The sequence below is a fragment of the Macaca nemestrina genome, chromosome 10, assembly GCF_043159975.1.
Source record: "Macaca nemestrina isolate mMacNem1 chromosome 10, mMacNem.hap1, whole genome shotgun sequence".
Lineage (NCBI taxonomy): Eukaryota > Metazoa > Chordata > Mammalia > Primates > Cercopithecidae > Macaca > Macaca nemestrina.
This window is the reverse complement of record NC_092134.1, coordinates 9,985,431-10,004,869: the sequence shown is the minus strand read 5'-3', so window position 1 is coordinate 10,004,869 and position 19,439 is coordinate 9,985,431. Positions and strand designations below refer to the sequence as shown.

The 19,439-nt window shown below is 53.2% G+C and overlaps 1 protein-coding gene across 29 annotated transcripts in view; it reads right to left on the bottom strand.

Annotated features, from left to right (window-relative positions):
- LOC105494043 (phosphatidylinositol transfer protein membrane associated 2) overlaps positions 1-19,439 on the bottom strand; it is a 171,171-nt gene that overhangs the window by 76,786 nt on the left and 74,946 nt on the right. Inside the window, exon 1 of one of the 29 annotated variants that reach the window (XM_024796684.2) lies at positions 17,605-19,130. The exons of 27 other annotated variants lie outside the window; for them this stretch is intronic. The gene's annotated coding sequence lies outside the window, so the exon portion shown is untranslated. Of the gene's footprint in view, positions 1-15,389; positions 17,568-17,604; positions 19,131-19,439 lie in introns of those variants that run through there. One more of the 29 variants, XM_011762190.3, reaches the window with a different exon arrangement.

Sequence of the window (19,439 nt, the reverse complement as noted above, 5' to 3'; positions counted from 1 at the left end):
CTATAAGCCACTGAATTGTGCACTTTTAACATGTTTAAGCTTATTGAATTTCACCTAAAAAAAAAAAAAAATGAGGAACGAAAGGTCAGGCAGAACTCCAAGTATCAGTTTCCTTTTTTTCTCCAAGTACTGGCAGCACTCCCTTTTCTGCAAGCTAGCATCCTGGCTCTTTTTATCAACCCCCAGGCCCCAAGGGCTCAGAGCACAAATCAAGGGTGAGTTTTCCATGTTGACCTTTATTTTTGTATTTTTAACCAAAGATGCTCCAGCATACTGCAGGAGAAGGAACTTGACTGGGTCACCTCCTGGTTAAAACCCTTCAAGAATTCACCTTCGTTCACTAAAGCACCCCTGAGCTCCTTGCCTTGGCACTGGAAGTCTTTGCACAGGCTAGCGAACTGACACCCTCACCTGTGGGGACCCAGCCCATCTGGGTGCCATCACCTGGGTCTCCCCCTCCACCGGGAAATCCTGACCTACTGAGTTGACCTAGCTCCTGACCTAACTCAAGAGCCACCTTGGCAGTAAAGTCGCCCTGGCCTTGTGACAGTCCTTCTGCCAAGCCCCCAGCGCATGACACTTCCACCCAGTGCTCACTCAGCAGCTCATCCTGCATGAATGCAGAGTGGCCTGGAGGGAAGTGACTGCACACAGGACATACAGACCCCCCCCCAACACAAATAAACAAGTGATTCTGTCAACAAAAGATCCAGAAGAAAACTGCACCCCTATTGGAAAGGGATGAGGAGCGCAGAGACTCCAAGGAGGGTACCAGGTCAGAGCTGGGAAGGCCCAAGGCAGGGTGGAAGGTAGAACTCAGAGAGGGTTCCAGGGTCCCTGGGTATAGGCATGGTCCTCCTTATAGGTCACCACCTAAGGGGGCAGCAGTCCTTAAGGGTGCCAGGTTGACACAGATGGGGTCACAAACCTGAGAAACTGAAGAACTTGTAATCCAACCCTATCATTGGGTAGATGGAAAAATTAAGGCTCAGAAAAGGGCAGAGAGTTGATTTACTCATCCTTCCACCTATACAACCCTACTCGCATCTACCCATGCATCCCTTCACCCATGCATCCACCTATCCATCTACCCATGTAGCTACTGAGCCATTCATTCATGCATGCATCCACGGATCCATCCACCCATGCATCCATCCACCATCTACATAGGGCAGGGCTGGGACTGGAGCCCAGAGCCTCTGCCTCTAAACCCAAAGTTCTTCACAACAGGTCACAGTTGACTTCTTTACACTCATGGCAGCTCTGAGAAACTTTCTGACCCTTTAAGGGGTATACAGGAAGAAAGGTCTTGCTAGTGGAATGGGAATCAGGGCTCATGACAAGGTATGGTCTATGCAGGGTGCCAGTCCTAAGGCCAATCCTCATCAACAGCTCTGTGAGGGCAGCCAACCCTAAGCCCACTCTGCAGATGAGGAAACGGGAAACAAGCTCTGGAGAGGTCTGCTGATGTGCCTACCACCCAAGGATGGTTAACCACTACAGCCATAACCCTTTCCCAGATCTCTCCACTGTCCAAGAGCAGGCCCTCTCATTGCACTACAGCATGTCAGGCATGGCTTGGGCAGGGTGGATAGGAGGCGTCCCAGTGAGTAAAAGGCTTCTCAGACCAAAGGCTTCTGAGCCAGGGCCAATGTGGTGGATGGTGGGAGTCACTGGTCATCACAAGATGATGTGTCTCACAGGAAATGGGAAAGAACTTGTACACTGGAGAGTCAGAAGAAGGGGGAAGCCTGTGGCTTTCAGACCCTGACAAAGTTCCTGCATCCAAGGGAGCTTCTGAAGGTTGTGGGGGAAAGTGGCTGCTAGCAGGGTCCCCAAGAACAGCTGCTGACAGAGTTTGGACAAAGTTATGCCATCTCCCTGTATGCCAGTGGCTTCAGAGAGTTCTGAAGGAAAGACCCAAGAGGTGAAGCCCAGCTATGAGTGCCATGGGCTGCTGGCTGCTGGGAAGAGATGGAGTTGGGTGTGGAGGAAGGCACAAGTATTCTAACAAAGGGACTCTCTGAGAAGCAGGAACTATGGTGTAGAGATAGGCAGTAGGTTCCTAGGGAGGCCCTGCAGCAGCCAAGGGGCCCCTGCTCCTCTTCCTCCTCCCTGCCAAGTGGAGCGGCCTGGCTTGCATCTGTCTGCTCCCCTCTGGTGCACCTGGGACCCTGTCGCTTGCTGCCTCCCATTTCAACAAATCCAGGGAGACAGATTGCTGAGTCCCCAGACTCCCTCCCAGACAGGCAACTGGGTAGAAGGGAAAGTTTGGGGTCCAGTGCCTGCACTTCTCATCTCTCCATCCTTAGATCTGATACTTGCAACTGAGCCTTGGTTTACTCATCTATAAAGGGAGGTGGTAATACATCCAGTGAGGCGGTTAGACAGCATGGAGAACACTATGCCTGGTAACCAAGATGTGTTCTATCGCCCACGGGAATACTAAAAATATCTAACGGCTGGGCACTGCTGCTGGCTGTGGGGCTGGGGGAATCCTGGAGGTGCCTGTGGACAGCATTGCCCACTTAGCTCCAGGAATCCCAGGGAAGGGACACTAAGGGGGACGGGGCAGGGGCAGAGGCTAAGGCTATTTACAACCAGCAAAAAAAAGTACAGCACTCTTGCTCTTGGGGCCAGATGTATCTAGGATTTCAGAATATCCTGAACTTTAGACAGGTAAAGCTGCATATCTCAGCAGCATCCAATAAATAAATACACTGAACTCTTTGAAGTGAAAGACGTGAATATAGAATACATAAAGACTATAAACAGCCTCACTTGGACTATAAATAGCCTCACCTCAGTTCAGGCAAAATTTTGCTGCCAAATGAGTTACAAAAAAGTGTCTGGTTTTCAGAGTGTGCTGGATTTTGGAACTGAGGATAAGGAATTGTGGATCTGCACGTCAATGTTTTCACCACATATCAGTGTGAACCAACTGCACATCACCTCTGCTTCATCCCACTACCAATGCAGGACAGATGAGGGGTTACATGTGCTCTGCCTCTAAAACTCACCAGGCCCTGTGACCTTGGGGAACACAGTACAAAGAGACGAGTCACATACGAAAGCAAATGTGCACACACACACACACACAAACAGCAATGCCTATAAATATATTTATAACACAGGCCTGCGGGCACAGAGGTCCACAAGGACGCAGAGCCCAGCTCTGCTGATGGAACCTGTGTTGCCCTAGGGCCCGCTGACCCCTGCTCAGGGCAAGGCCTGTGTTTCCAGGCCTATGCCTGGGCAAGCAAGGGTAGGCAGGAATGAGGAACAGGGCAGTGCTTGGTGGTTGAGAGCTTCCTCATCTCTGCAGTGTGGAGGAGGGGCAGGTATGCCAGGCAGACCTGGCTCTAGTACCAGCACTGCCACTGCCCAGCCGGTGGCCTTAGATGGGTGGCCTTGGGCAGATGGCCTGCACCCCTGGCTGGGCTGCATTTCTTCACCTGCAAATTCTGAGTGATACAGGCCTCTTGGGCTTGGTGAGGGGCACACAGGAGCCCCCAGGGCTTGGCACACAGCTGGTGCTTAGGAAGTGCTTGCTGACTCCATTCTGTGACATTGCTTAAATGCATAATATTTAAAAGAAGGGGCTAAAATGAGTGGCCCCTTCAGTCCCAGAAACATCTCCCTCTCCCCCAGGGCTCTCTTTTGAGGCAGAGCCCCTTGTGGATCTCTGTCCTATACCAGGGCTCTCTCGTCACAATGCAGAGGGGACCTACTGGATGCTCTGGCTGCCAAGAGCAGCCCCCAAGAGACCAGGCTCCAGGCCTGGAAAGAAAAGCCTAGAGCAGGAACCCCTGGAGGAGGGGTCACAGCACTGCAGGCAAAACTCAGGCTTTGACATCAGAACGGTGCTCTGATCACAACTCCTCCCTTGGTCACTTGGTCTTAAGGAAGTTACTTAAACTCTCTGAGCCTCAGTTCTTCATTTTATAAGACTAGGTCCAATACCACATAAACCTCATAGGGTAGTAGGGGGAATAAGTTAAGAGACAATGAATGTAAAGCACACAGCACGCAACACCCAAGCAATAGCAGCAGCCGCTATTATTACTATAATGATGATAGTGATGTGGTTGTGATGGTGATGCTGAGGATCAGCCCTGCTAAAGAACTGTGTCCCCATGCTCAAAACAGTCAGGACTAGGAGAAATAACTCACTGATATCATTTTGTCACTATGCATTATCGCCAGCCTTCCCAGGGTTGGGACCGTTGCTCACTGTTTCGACCCTCCCAGCAACACTGCCAGCAGGGAGACAGAGGTACTCTCCCCATTCCAAATTGGAAAATGGAAGCCAAGAGAGCAACAGGGACTTGGTCAAGGTCATCAGGCAAGTCAGTAACAGGGAAGGGATGAGAACTCCTGATTCTGGGCCCAGGGTGACACCAAACCAATCCCAACCAGCACCCTGAGGCCTGCAGCCCACAGGAGCCTCTCAGTCACCATAGAGCACAGGTATGTGCAGGAGTGTCAAGACCTGGGCTGGGGGGTGGCACAGGGCAGGGGAGTTGTGGGGAGTAGGGAACTGAGTCATCTTTCAACTGGCCCAAGCCCATCGAGCACAGTCTGGCTCCTCTATCTTTGGCGGGGAGCCTGGGGCTATTTCGGGAAGCTCTGCACACAGCCCGCCACTTCCCTGCCAGGCTGACTGGGTCAAAAACAAAACGAGCCCAGCAACAGCCCTGTGTCAACAGGGTGGGAAGTGAGGAGGCCCTGAACAGCCCCAAATCCAAGAGCAGGAATGGGAGAAAATCAGGGAAGGTTGTGGGGGTAAGCACATCACCCTCACCCTGCAAAAAAAAGCTAGTGAGAAACAAACACCACAATGAATCAGAAGCAGCAGGACACAGGCAGTGACTAGCTTTGGGACCAGACCACGTTCACATTCAAGCCTTGTCTTTGAGCAAGTCCTATACCTGCTCCAGGCCTCAGTGTACCCATTTGTGTACCACCACCCACCTTGGAGGGTTGAGTGGGATTAAATGAGGTGACAGTGAGGCACTGGGCACCTGAGATGTCTTCCGCCTGGGCCTGCTATGCCCTGCTCACCCTTCAGAGCCTTGCTTGGAGCCTCCTAGTGGGACAGCTGAGCTACAGCCCCCATTCTGCAGGCACTTGCCACCCACAGCTGCTGGAGGCCCCTGGACGGCTGCACAAGGCCCTGTCCATCCTTGTGCAACTGCAGTGCTGAGCCTGGAGCAGCTGCCTCATCCGTCTGTGAGGTCAAGCCCAAGGGGCCACCCAGAAGGCTCTCCGAGAGCATCCAAAAAACCAGAGGAAAGGGTGAAGAGGTCCCCCATGGTATCCAGGGTTCCCCATAGCCCTCCAGTCACTGTCATGGGGCAGGCAGCAGGTCTCAGCTCATTCCTAGCTGCTGCTTTGCAGGGGCAGCGTGAGAGCCACATGGTGCCAGGAATGGAGCACAAGGCTCTGCCCAGAGCATGTGCACGGCAGACACTGGAGACGGAGTCAATGGGGAACCAATGGGGCTGGCAGGAGAGGCAGGAGGACGCAGCACAGGAACAACCATTTATGGGGTATTTCCAAGGCACCAGGCTCTGTGGGAGCAGCTGACACGCCTTGTCCCTGAAGATATGTCTTTTTGACAGGTAAAAGCAAGGGGCCCAGAAAATCGAAAGGATTTTGGCAAGTTGGTATGAGACTTGCAGGAGGTCAGGAGGCTCAGAAGGGCTGTTCATTTTAAATGATTAATTGTATGTAAAGCCTGTGGGTGTGAGGGTAAGGAGGCAGCTCCCCAACAGGCACCCTGGGCCAGCCTGGGAGCCCTAGGGGACATCATCCCCACGGTGGCCTGTTGGTTTTCAGAGCAGGAGGATGGGAAGGAAAGGATGGTGGTTAGGCAGTCACATGGGCACTGGTACTGGCAACACTCAGCACTTTCTGCATTCAGAGGCACCCTCTGTCATCCTGGACAGCAGAGACTTCTAGAAGTCAGATGTAGGAAGTGCTTCCCAGAGCAACATTGTCTTTCAATAACCGCTGGAGACATGGGGCAGAGACTCGCCCAAGGTCTGCAGCAGACCTAAGCCTGCCTTGTCCCTTGTTGTATCCAGCCCTGTATGCGTGTGTGTGTGTGTGTGTGTGTGTGTGTGTAGACCAATGTCACCTTCACAGCTGAGGTGTCAGTGCGTCTCATCTGTGATGGGCCAGCAGAAGGAGATGAAAACTCTTGCAGGTGCCAAGTGTTGAGATGGCCACTGGACCACGTGCCCAGTGATGTGTTCGAGAGGAGCTCAGGGAGCCAGGGCTGGACGCAGGCAGAGAAACTGGCTAGGAAGGACGACAAGTGTCAAGACCGAGTGAGGGAAGGGCCTGATGAGGAGTAGAGAAGACCCAGCTGGGAAACAGATGGAGTGGGCTGGTGCAGGCAGGGGCAGAGGGTGAGGAGCCGTCACTGTAGATGCCCTTAAGACTAAGCATTGTGGGTACTCCCCACAACTCACAAACCCATAAGCCAGCCAGGAGCAAGAGCAGGGGTCTGGCTATGTATGCCACCATCATCCCCACTGCCTTTGGGGAGTGAGTCCCTGACCTCACCCCACAGCTGTTGGGGCTGGGGGCATGAACCTCTGAGACAAGCACAGACTGACAGCTGGGAGAAAGATGGACTCCTCTCTGCAAAGCCCACCCTGTGAGAGGGGCTTAACCACCCCCTGGGATAGGCTACAAGGTATTGCTATTATAGAAATTTCCTATACTGAACAGAGTTTGCCCCCTGGGACTCAACCTGGGGTCTTGATTGACTTTTTGGAGCCAAATGCAGCCTTTCTCCTGCAGGATACCTTAAAATACGTGTCTGACTAGTATACCCTCTCCACAGTGGCTGCCCACTGGGCCCCCTCTGCTGCTCTGGGCTCTCTGATTCTATTCATGGAGGCAAAGTTGCCCTTGTTGATGACAGGGCCTGAGGCTGCTAAAAGCCCTGGGTGTGTTTCCTGGGACCCGCTGTCAGGCCACACTCCCCAGCTGGTGTAGCAGGTTTGCCCTTTATCTGGTGACATTCTGCCTGCTGGGTGCAAGGGGTTGAATAGTGCAGCCCCCTCCCCAAATTCACATCTAACTAGAGCCTCAGAACATGACCTTATTTGGAAATAGGGTCTTTGTGGATATGATTAGTGAAGGATTTCTAGATGAAATCATACTGGATTGAGGATGGGCTCAAAACCCAATGACTGGTGTTCTTGTAAGAAGAGGAGAGAGTCTACAGCCATGGCCAGGCATGATGGCTCATGCCTGTAATCCCAGCACTTTGGGAGGCCAAGGTGGCTGAACACCTGAGGTCAGGAGTTCGAGACAAGCATGGGCAACATGGTGAAACCCCGTTTCTACCAAAAATACAAAAATTAGCTGGGCATGGTTGCATGTGCCTGTAATCCCAACTACTCGGAAGGCTGAGGCAGGAGAATTACTTGAACCCAGGAGGCGGAGGTTGCAATGAGCCGAGATTGTGCCACTGCACTCCAGCCTGGGTGACAAGAGCGAAACTCCGTCTCAAAAAAAAAAAAAAAAAAAAAGGAGGAGAGGACACAAGGCCATGTGAAGGCAGAGGCAGAGACTGCAGTGATACAGCCACAAGCCAAAGAACACTTGGGGCCACCAGAAGCTGCAAGAGGCAAGGAAGGATTCTCCTTAGAGCCCTCAGAGGGAGTGTGGCCCTGCTGACACCTTGATTTGAGACTTCTGGCCTCCAGAACTGTGAGAGAATAAATTTCTGCTGTTTAGGCCATAGTGTTTGTGGTCATTTAAGACGGCAGCCCCAGGAAACCAGTACATTGGGTTTGTGGCATTAGGAAATAGGACATACTCTGAGTTGACCACATATAGGTCAGCTAGTGTCCCCTGCTCCAGGCACCCTGGAGAAGGTGAAGAACCAATGGGCCTCCTGGCTGGGAGGGTGACACTAGCGTCTGGGCAGGACTGAGCTAGCCTGTCACCAGGCTGTTAGCAGGGCTGCAGCCCAATTAGCTCAGGGCACGTGAGGAATCAACGGTGAGAAGCCTGTCTACATCCAGACTCTTAAGACACAGGAGGGGAAGTAGTCATGTGGCCCAGAATGCACTGGCCTCCCCCTGCCCAGCCTCCCCGCTTTCTCCACCTCCCCCAAACAGCTTTTTCTAGGCCCCCACGTCAGGTCAGGCCAGCTCAGCTTTGCTAAAAATCCTCGGGCACAGCCGGGCACGGTAGCTCACGCCTGTAATCCCAGCACTTTGGGAGGCTGAGGTGGCTGAATCACTTGAGGTCAGGAGCTCGAGACCAGCCTGGCCAACATGGTAAAACCCTGTCTCTACTAAAAATTACAAAAATTAGCCAGGCATAGTGGCGCATGCCTGTAATCCCAGCTACTCAGGAAGCTGAGGCAGGAGAATCACTTGAACCTGGGAAGTGGAGGTTACAGTGAGCCAAGATTGCATCACTGCACTCCAGCCTAGGCAACAGAGTGAGACTCCGTCTCAGAAACTAACTAACTAACTAACTAACTAACTAACTAACTAACTAATAATAATCCTTGGGCACACCAGCCCTAAGCAGACAGCCTTAAGAACTAACCCAGGGATTGCAGGTATTTCTGATCAGAAATGCTTGAAGCGAGACCTGAGAAATACTTAACACCCCCCTATCCCCAATGGGCTCAGCATCTCCTACCTGTCTCCACTTTTGGAGACTCTCCCATAATGGGGAGCTGAGGGAGTTGGCCAAGACTTTTGGAAGCTTTAGGACTAAGACCAATGGTTTCTCTGAGATTCTGCAGAGTTTGGGATCTCAGAGAGCTCCAGCATTTGCGAATCCCAGGCACCTCCACCATCCCAACAGCATAGGCTCTGCCTACATCAAGGGACATGGTCGGGACCATTGTAGGACTGATGTCAGAGCCAAGATGGTTGAGTCCGGCTTTTCTCAAACTGAAGTACAAGGATGAGCTGCTTTAGAAACACCTAGTGAGATTGTTTAAAACGCAGATTCCAGGGCCAGGTATAGTGGCTCACACCTATAATCCCAGCACTTTGGGAGGCTGAGGTGGGAGGATCGCTTGAGACCAGGAGTTTGAGACCAGCCTGGGCAACATGATGAGCCACCATCTATACAAAAAAATTAAAAATTAGCCAGAAGTGGTGGATCGTGCCTGTAGAAGCAGCTACTCAGGGGACTGAGGTAGGAGGATGGCTTGAGCCCAGGAGGCTGCAGTGAGCTATGATTGCACCACCGCACTCTAGCCTGGACAACAGAGTAAGACCCTCTCTCTAAAAAAAAAAAAAAAAAGGAAAAAAGATGCAGATTCCTGTGCCCTGCTCCCAGACCTGCTAAATCAGAACCTCAGTGTGATGGGCCCCGGAACCTGCATTTTAAACACATCTCCTGAGGTTATCAGGAAACCCTTCAGAGAATGAAAACACGTGGCCTGGTACAATCTCCCTTGCAGACAGATGGAGAGACTGGAGACAGGACAGGGATTGCTGCAGGCCACGTAGCTAAGCCAAGGCCAGAGTCCACACCTCTTCTGGGCTTGCTGGGGTCCCCATAGACCTGGAATCAGATGGCCAGAGTCCTCTGTGCTCAAACAGCCCTTCCCCCAGGTGAAGCTTCCTTGCCGTCCAGGCCCCCTGGAAGCCTTCCCAAGCCCCGTGGGCTGAGTTAGCCCCCCGGGCACCTTGCACCCACTTTCCTTTTGGTGTTTATCAGACTGTAGTATAGCCGCATGTTTGCCGTGGCGCTCAGGGCCCGAGCCTTGTTCAAAGTTGTGTCCCCAGGGCTCGGCCACAGCAGTTGCTTAATAAAGGTAGGTACCCAGCAAATATTTGTGAGATAAAAGATTTTAATTCCAAACTCTGTCCCAGAACAGTTATCTGATCTTGGGCAGGTGATCCAACTTCCAGGCGCCTTCCTGGAACAGATTCTGGTCATCTGCCCTGACTGTTTACCAAGGCCACAGTAAAAAGCCAGATGCAATGCACTCAGGAAGCTGCCCAGCAGTGGGGCTTTGCATCTGGGGCTCACATGAGAAGCAGGGGCTCACTAAGTGACTGGCAAGTAGCTAAGAGTCCCTAGGGTGGCAAGACCCAGCCAGGAGAGTCTGCTGATAGATAGAGCCCAGGGACAGGTGAGTCCAGAGGTTCTACTAGCCTTGAGCCTGGGGCGAGAGGTCACCATGCCCTGGCCCCTTGCCCAGCTCTGTTCACTGCTCTTGGGGCTTAAGTCATGCCCTAAGCCCATGTCCACTGTGGGGAGCAGGGACTGGGCCCTGAAAGCTATCAGGCTGCACACAGAAGCTCACATCAAGTAGTGGTAACAAGCTCCTGGGAGCTGGAGCAGGCCCCAGCTGGGCAGCCCAGAGGAATGTGACACGCGCTGAGTCTGGGAAGCAGGCGTCGTGCCCCCCTCCCAGCTCCACTGGCTGCCCTGAGGAGCAGAGCTGCCCACGGGATGAGCTCCCCATGGGACAGGACGCTCCTCGGTATGCCACTTCCTCAAGCCAGGCAGTCACAGCTTCCACAGGCCAGGCCTCTTCCAAGGAGGAGCTTGGGAGCTTAGGCCTGCCCCCCATGCCTTCTAAATAACCCCACAGGACCAACCGGTTCTTCAGCCCAGGCTAGTTGTGGGGGCAGCCCTAAGGGCCCCGCATCAACATGCCCCTTCATGCATCTGCCCAACCCAGAGAATGCCATGACATGTGACTCATGTTGGGGCCACATGGAAGGGATGTCACCGAGTCACTAGCTCAGACCTTCCTAGCTGCAAATGGGGGGATACAGGGAAGGAGGCCAGCAGAGACAGGGAGTTGAACTCCGTTCTGCCTCCAGGAGCCTGTCCAGCTGGCCCAGCTCAGTGTGATTCCAAGTGACTCAGGAAAGCTGCCCTGGGTCTGTCAGGGTCAGTGTCCCCATCTGCCAGGTCTGACCTGGGATCCTCGGGTGTCCACTATTGCCTGGGAGGGAGCAACAGGCTGAACTCTTGAGTAGGGTGGGCAGAGAGCTGCAGGCAGCAGAGGGGAACAGGCATGCCGGCTCTTCTCCTCTAAGATGAAGCTGCCTAACTTCCAGCCCCTGCTCTTTCTGGGTCCAGGGGAGGCCCCTCCTTGGCACTGCAGCCATACCCAAGCTCCAGCCATCAAATACAGAGCTGCTCATCTTTTCCCTGTGCTCTCCATGAGCCACACTGCTGACCACGTGTTGTGCTTCCTGGGGTGGAGGACAGCCAGCGAGAGACCTGCAAGCTGGAGAACTCTGCTGCCCACCTTCCCCTGAAGGCAAGCTCAGTCCAGGGAGTGGCTCTGGGTTCAGGTGGCTGGCAGGGCACAAATGGCTCAATGATCACACCTCCTGACAGAAAGCTCTGCTGGCTGAGACACCGCACTGGCTCTCCAAACATTTGGGAGCACGAAAAGCAGCGGTTGGCCTGGCCCTGATCCTAGGACAGCCTCTGCTACAGAGCAATCCGACACTGGAGGAGAGCCCTACAAGACAATCATCCACTTCACACACTCCTGTGACAAGGCAGTCAAGAAGCACAGACTCTTGAATTCTCGCACAATGCCCATGGGGGGACCATCGCTCCCATTCCACACAATAGGAAACTGAGGTGCAATGCGGATTAAGCAGCTTCTGTGGATCACACAGCCAGGGCTCAAACCCGAGCCTATATGACTACCAAGTTTTGCTCTTCCTACCAGCTGAGGAAAGTCCTAGAGCAGCCCAGTCCCAATCCTTTCCATCTCAGAAACCTAAAGTCCTGGAAAGGGGACTTCAGCCATGCAATTAGCACAGGCCCAGCAGGCAAATGAAGTCAGGCGGAAGGAGTGTTTTAAATTTACCCATTCCCCATTCCCTGTCTGCACAGGCTTGACAAAGACTGTTCACAGCCACAGGCTGTGATAATGGTGTGCCCACGCCTAGAAAGCTGTGAAGTGCTTTACAAGGGCACAGGGTGACGGGAAAAGTGAGGACACTGGCATGAAACAAAGTGCTGGGCACACACCATCCCTTTGTCCTTCCCATTCTCCTGAGGGCACCCATTGCTAACCCTGCTGTGCATACCAGGAAACTGAGGCTCCAAGAGGCCAAAGGAATTCTCCAAGATCTTATAACCAGGCTGATGGCAGACAGAGGACAGGGACAAGGTCTTCTAACTTGCATTCTCCCCTCCAGCCCCTGAGCACAGTCTTGCTGAGAGAAAGGTGATGGGGACTTGATGAGGAAAATTCCTGTCACTATGGCAACAAGGTGGGGAAACTGAGGCACAAAGTAGACAGCAAGTTAAGGCTGGCAATTGTCTCCATCCTATCTTCTCCCAAGACACACCTACCATTTGCACAGTGACAGAGCATGTTCAAGTGCCTCGTTCATTCATTTCCACCAAACTTGGCTTTGTCAGGAAGACAGTCAGGGCTCAGAGAGGTCCACTGGGGCAGAGCTGGGACCCCAGACTCTCGGACTCCAGGTCTAGTGCTCCCTGTCAACAGGTTCTCAAGGGTTTGAGGTTAAACATTCATCTGAAAGGGGCTTCCAGGATGCCAGCGGCAGCGGAGAGGGACACAAAGCTGACCTACTGGGTGAACCTGCAACTGCACGTTGGACCAAATAAAACCAGCACCGAGTCAGGAAACCATCATAAGATACAACTTTCCCTCACCTGGAGCTCTGGAAGAAGAGGCTCTGGCCACCAGGCAAGGGCCCTGGGGAAGTCATCCAAGCCAGAATCCGGAGCCCCAACAGGGATCAGGGAAGAAGCCTGATTTCTGAGGCCTGGTGTTTAGGGAGAGCCCTGCCTCTTGAGAGTTTGGCTGGTGTGATTCCATCACCTGCCCCCCTCCCCAGAGCTCCCTGTCCCCTTCAGGGATGGCCAGCTGTCTCCAGCATCCATGAGGATGGAGCTTCCGTTTTATTCACTTGGCTTCTCATGGGTCATTAAGGTACAAACCCTCTGCTGTTTGTTACATCAATATTCTGTCAACCTCTTAGGAAGAGCTCTTAAATGAATGAATCTTCTTTTTTTTTCTATATTTCACTTTCCATATAGTCTCTAAGCTACAGAAAAATTGCAAAACTAACACAAGAACTCCCCTCTACGCTCTGCTCAAAAGCAGCAATTGCTTCCTTTTTGTTTCATCTGCCTTGCATCTGTGCCTCTCCTGCTCTCTGTGTGCACCTCTGGGCATAAACACTCCTGACCCATTGAAGAGTAAGTTACGGGAATGCCTGGTCTCTAACAACAGCCTACCATTTGCCACTGCCCACATAGGTGGTTCATCTCCAAGCACGTCACACTTGTTCTCTGGGTTGAGATACGTGAAGTAGACAGTGTTATCTCCATGTTACAGATGAGGAAACTGAGGCACATATCTCCTCATATGCAGTACTGTTCCTACTACCCTGAGCCACCAATGCTGAAATCCTCAGCCTAAAACACATAGACCCCATGATGCAGACTATCTTTCTGATGATATATGATGTAGCAATTTTTAAAAGGAAGGGAGACAGACAATCTGCTCCTATAGCAGAATAACAGTGGATCAGGATCACAGTGACCCGGATTTCCACAGTGTAGAGTGGCCTCATGCACTCTGGGTGGAAGCCCTGGGGCAAGTGACTGGTAGGGCAGATGCAGGGGGCTCTCCTCCGGCTCAGCCCCAGGCTGCCTGCTCCTTCCTCTCACTACTTCCTTCCTTTTCTCTTCTCAGACAACTAAGGTGGGTGGCCATGGAGTGCAGGGAGAGTGAGCATCCCCCAGCTCTCCTCACTCAACCTCCTCAGCCTCCTCCCATATGGGGGTCCCACTGAAAGACAAGGGCTGAATATAGTCTTCAGGCCAAGAGCTCAGCTGCCGTGCCTGGTGCAGAGCAGGTTGCATGTATAACAAATGAGTGAGGGAGAGGGAGGGAGGGAGTGAAGCAGTGAAAGAGCCAGGGATCCAAGTTCTGGTTCTGCCTTCACAGGTGGCAGGCTACTCAACCCTCTGAGACTCGGTCTGCTTTTCTGTAAAATGGGAACAACACCAAGGACTTCTAGGGTGGTTGCAAACTGTTAAATCAGATGAGACCTGGGAAAGTGTCTGTGACGTGGATTTAAGATCCCAGTGCAGATGTGGGTTAAGCAGTTTGCTGAGCCCTGCTCTGGGAATTGAAGCAGAAAATGGGGAGAAACAGAATGAAAAGCTAAAGATGCCCAAATACAAATGCCACATTCACACTCACTGCACACACTCTCACATACCCCGCAGGCACACACAGGCACATATACATGCCACACACATGCACACACAACCTCACACACACAACATACCACACATGCACATATAAATACACACAACACACACATATACACCCCCCCACATGCACACACCACACACGCATATGCAAACACATCACACACCTCACATGGACACACACATGCCTACACATACACCCACACACCCCCCCACACACAAACACACACACATGGCCTTACAGCTCAGCACACCTTAAGCTTATCAGTCTCTGAAGAATCCCTTCCCTTTGGGCTGGTGGCCCTCAGAAGCCCTGGACAGAAAGCCAGCACCCAGAGGCTCCCCTGCAGACACAAACATGCCAATCTCTATAACACCCCAGACCATGCAGCAGAGCACCAGGGAGGAAAAAAGGGAACAGAGGCAGCTCTTTCCAGAAGTGGACAGGGACTGTTGTCTCGCTCAGGTAAGACACTGAGCTTTAAAGCGATGCATAAAAAGGACAGCTGTCTGATCTTACCAATCCTGGGAACCGTTTACATGGGATCACGTTAGCATGAGAACAATGCCAAATGGTAGGTACACCCCTGCTAGCAGGCAGGGAAAACATATTTGTGTGTGTGTGCATGTGTGTGTGAGCTTGTGAGTTGCATGTGTGTGCCTGCATGGCATGTGCACATGTATTTGTGTGAGTGTGCATGTGGGGAGGCTGTGTATCTGCAAGCATATGTGTACTTGTGTATGTGCACAATTGGGCAAGGGCGTATATGTGCATGTATAAGTATGTGTGTGTTCAGGAAACTCACAAGAGAGACTGGGGGAGAGTTTAATGTTCATGAGCTTCTCTCTTCCTGCAGTTTAAGTTATCATGCAACATCACCAACAGACTTTTTCAAAGCTAGGCACAGGCTGGGCGGGGGCCAAGGCAGATGTTCTCAGTCCCAGAATCTCTGACCCACATCAGAGCTGCCTGTCCTGCCCAGCACAGCCTGGGTGGTGGACCCCACCATGCTGCGAGCCAGGCCAGGGGAAAATAAATCAGACTTTCTCCTGGGAGCTTCACTGGCTTCGTGAGGTCTGTCTGAACCACAGGGTTTCCCACCACGCCCTTCCCTGAATCCCAGAGCTCCTCTCAAATTAAAGAAAGAACCACTCACCGCCTGAAAGCCAGCCAATGCAGTGATTATTCCAATTTTCCTGGAATGAGCTTTCCACACTTTCACGGGCTGGAGCCATCGGCAGCCCAGGCTCCCACCTCTCCAAGCTGCTCTCACGCCCCCTGCGGCTCCTTTCAAGTTAAGTCACCACTACGTGAAATGACACTTCAGAGCAGCCGCTGAGAAAGCACACAGGAGGGCGGAGAGGCCGGGGCAGAGCACTCAGGATCTACCTCAGGCAAATGCAGCTAGGCTGGAGGAGCTGGGCTCTCTCCTCAAAAGCCAGCTTGGCTCTGGCTGTTCCTTTGACTTTTGGGCTTGCCGACTGAACACACACTTGCATTGCCCTGGGCTCACATGAAAGCCCCCAGGGCAGAGGAAGCCCAGCTGGAATGACAGGGCCAGGTGCCTCCCATAGAGGCTAAGAGCAGAGATGAGGATCGGGTGCTGCCACTAGTGGGCTGGCCTTTAAGGTGTCACATCAGATTTTCCGCTCGCTAGCAAACCAAAACCAAACCAAACAAAACTAGCACATGGCCTCCCCACCCATCACATAACTCGTAAACCCATCAGAATTCCCAGCAACCAACCAGAATCCGGACGCCCATAATGTCGTTAAGAAGCCTGCACACTGCCCAGATGCCAAGAGGGTCTGGGTGAGTCTCCAGCCCCAAAGCAGAGGAAGAAACAGCACAGACCTGTGCAGACACAAAAGCGTTCCTCTCATCCTGCCCAGTTGTAACCCATCTGATTGCTCAAAGAGAAGCACCAAGAATTCAGGGTCTCTGGGGGGCTCAAAGGCAGCTTTAAAGAAACAGGGCTTTGGGGAGATAAACATAGTTTAAAGATGCCCAACCATAGAACCACACAGGGAGTCCTGTCTCAGGCCACCTTTGAAGCTCCGATGCTGTTATTAAAACAATCTGACAGAGAGAATGCTGAAACAAAAAACAGAATCCAATCAGGTGCTCATGAGGCTGAAGTCCTACATTCAACTATTCACTCTGTGAACCAACTCTGGTCCCACCCTGAATCCACTGCACCCTGAGGCACAGACACATACCTGAACGTCTAGACTTCTCTGCAGTCAGCCCTCCAAGTTGGGTGCCTCTTTCAGAGTTGACTATGGGTTCCCTGGTACCTGAACTTTGAAGCTCCCTGGTGAGTCAGACAGGGCTACTTGGTGTACACTTTCTATTTAAAGATCAGACAGGGCTTACTCTCAGACACCATTCAAACCCATGACTTCTAAGAACTGGGTGCTAAATCCGGTTTCTTTGGCCCTCACTTTCCATCAACACGGGAGCTGTTCTCGTTGACAACCAGGGGTTCTTTTTTCCATTGCCTGCTGCACAGGAAGCAGAAGTCACGGTGGGAGCTGCCTATGCCGGGCATGGGTCGGAGTGTGTCTCCCAGGCTTCGCTGCTGAGGGGTTAGCCTCACAGATTCCCTCTGGGAAAGCCATTTAAGAGTCATTCTGAATGCATCTACTGGGGATGGGGAAGAAACGATGCAGAATGTTGACCCACTGGGTAGCAGGTTTGAAATCCTGCCTGAACCAAACTGTGCTGAGGGGCTGTCCCAAACAGATGGTGCTATCCAGACAGACACACTTGCAGGGCCACTGTGCCTGAAGCCAGCCGGCAAACGATCCTCCCTACACCACCTTCTTGGAAATCTTGATTATGGGGGATATCGGGGTGGGGAGGGGCAACCCTTGGTATCGGGGTGGGGAGGGACAAAACATTTCCTCACTGAACTCTCATTTTCAGACAATGAAGGATTGTCTGGAGAGATAGCCAATCTGTGGCCAACAATCACCACTCCAGAGCCCTGCCCCATCTAGGGCGCACGTGCATGCCTCTAAATTTCCTCCCCTCTCCTTGGTCCAACCACAGTCCAGGAAAGCAGATTTTCTATGCTCATGGCAATCACAGTGGAAAATGGAAGTACAACGGAGTGCTGTACCTACCCAAGCACCAGGAGGCAGGAGCCGAGCTACTCACAGACTCCCTAGAGGAGAACCCCACGCACCCAAACTCTGCTGTGCCCCCTCTGAGCTCTGAACATGCCAGGCGAGGCCTCTCCCTCTCTCTCTCCCTCCATCCCAGCTCTTTGGAGAGAATGCAAGCAGCCCGCATGACCAGACGGAGCCTTCTTTGCTAATAAACCCCTCCTGAGGCTGTGACATGTTTCAGAAGGAGCAGAAAATTACCTTTTAGGAAGCCAATGTGAGGGAAGGGGTGGGGGGACAAAGTATCAGAGCCAGGAGGTGCGCACCACAGGAGCCGGGCTGGGGTCGCACAGCAGCCCCCCATCCCTGCAGAGGTCCACTGAGCTCCCCATGCTGCCAGCCTCAGGGGGCCGCCCCCAGCGCACGGCTCTCCCAGCAGCCCATGCCTAGAGACAGAGGACGCTGAGGAGCACGCGTGTCCCCGGGACGGGTGGACGGAGGAGCTGCGAGCCTGGTCAGGGATGCTGGAGGAAGGGAGAAAGGCAGGCCGGAGAGGAAGGGGTGGGGAGTGGAGAGGGAGGGCGGGAAGGAGGGAGAATTGATTTTCTCTCCTCCACTGGGACCACTGAGCTGAGTTGCCATGGAGAAAGGGGAGCCGCTGGCAGAGCCCAAGGCAGGCGGAGGAGCCATATGTCGGAAGGAAGGCATCAGCAGAGAGCCAATCCAACAGTTCTGCTGCTGCAGCCTCCCCCATACCAGGCCTCAGGGTTCAGGTGGCCAGGCGGGGAGGGGTACTGGCCAGACCAGCGGGCAAAAGCAGCAGCTGGTGGCCACCACGCCAAGGAAAAGGGTGGAGATGGGGGCTTTCTCTCCTGGCCCGTGGTGCTCCGCTGCCCCAAGAGCCTGGGCCCTCCGTCTCATGCCACGCTGCCCAGTCAGAGCCTGAAGTCGGGACCCCAGAGAGTAAAGTGACCCTCTCCCCAGGCTTAGGTGTTACCTGGTGTTTGGGGAGGCATTGCAGATTTCCACCTGCCCAGCCTCCCTGTTTCTAAAACTCTGTTGCCAAATCCTGAGTCATATCTTCCCACCCTCAGGGATGAGGGGATACCCACCTATGGAAGGGCTCCGATGGCCCAGTGCCACCCATGTGGGAAGCAGAGGAGAAGGGAGGCTGCTGGGCACAGCAGGGGGAGGGGGCTCTCCTGGACACACTGGCAGGTGGATGGGAACTCCCAGGCTCCCCATGCTGGGTGGCATCTCCCATCACGCCTGTGCCAGCCTCACTGCTGCAGCTGCCCACGTCCCAGCTTCGATACTGGCTTCAGCCACCTGGCCCCACTCATACTGGGAGAAGTGAAATGGGGCTGGGGAGAGAGCCACGAGACCTCGGTGGGGTCTCAGTCTCTCTCCTTGGAGATCACAGGACCAGGGGCAAGTCTGGTCACTTCTTTGAGCTTCTATCTCCTTATTACAGACAGAGATGCTACCACGTTCTACCAACCGGCACTCCCAGGCACTTAGACAAGGCAGGACTTGGGGAAGGCTCAGGGCAGGCACTAGTGCTGTCCTGGGTCCATCTCAGGAGCTGTGGTCTCCTTAGGGCTGGGAGCACAGTAGCAGCATCCCCCAGCCTCCTATCTCTCCCTGATCAATTGGCAGATCCCTCAGGACTAAGACTCTAGCAGGCTTGCAGCCGGCACCAGAGCCTACCAGACCTGGCTGCCCTGACAGAGAGACATCTGAGTTGGGGGGCAGCCCAATCCTGTCGCTTTCTCTCTCAGTGTTTTATTTCATTTCTTTTTCTTTTTTATTTTTCCTTTTTTTTTTTTTTTTGAGACAGAGGCTGGAGTGCAGTAGTGTGATCACAGCTCACTGCAACCTCCACGTCCCGGGCTCAAAGCAATTCTCCTGCCTCAGCCCAAGTAGCTGGGATTATAGGCGCCCACCACCACGCCCGGCTAAATTTTTGTATTTTTAGTAGAGACAGGTTTCACCATGTTGGCCAGGCTGGTCTTGAACTCCTGACCTCCGGGGATCTGCCCATCTCGGCCTCCCAAAGTACTGGGATTACAGGCATGAGCTACTGTGCCCGGCCT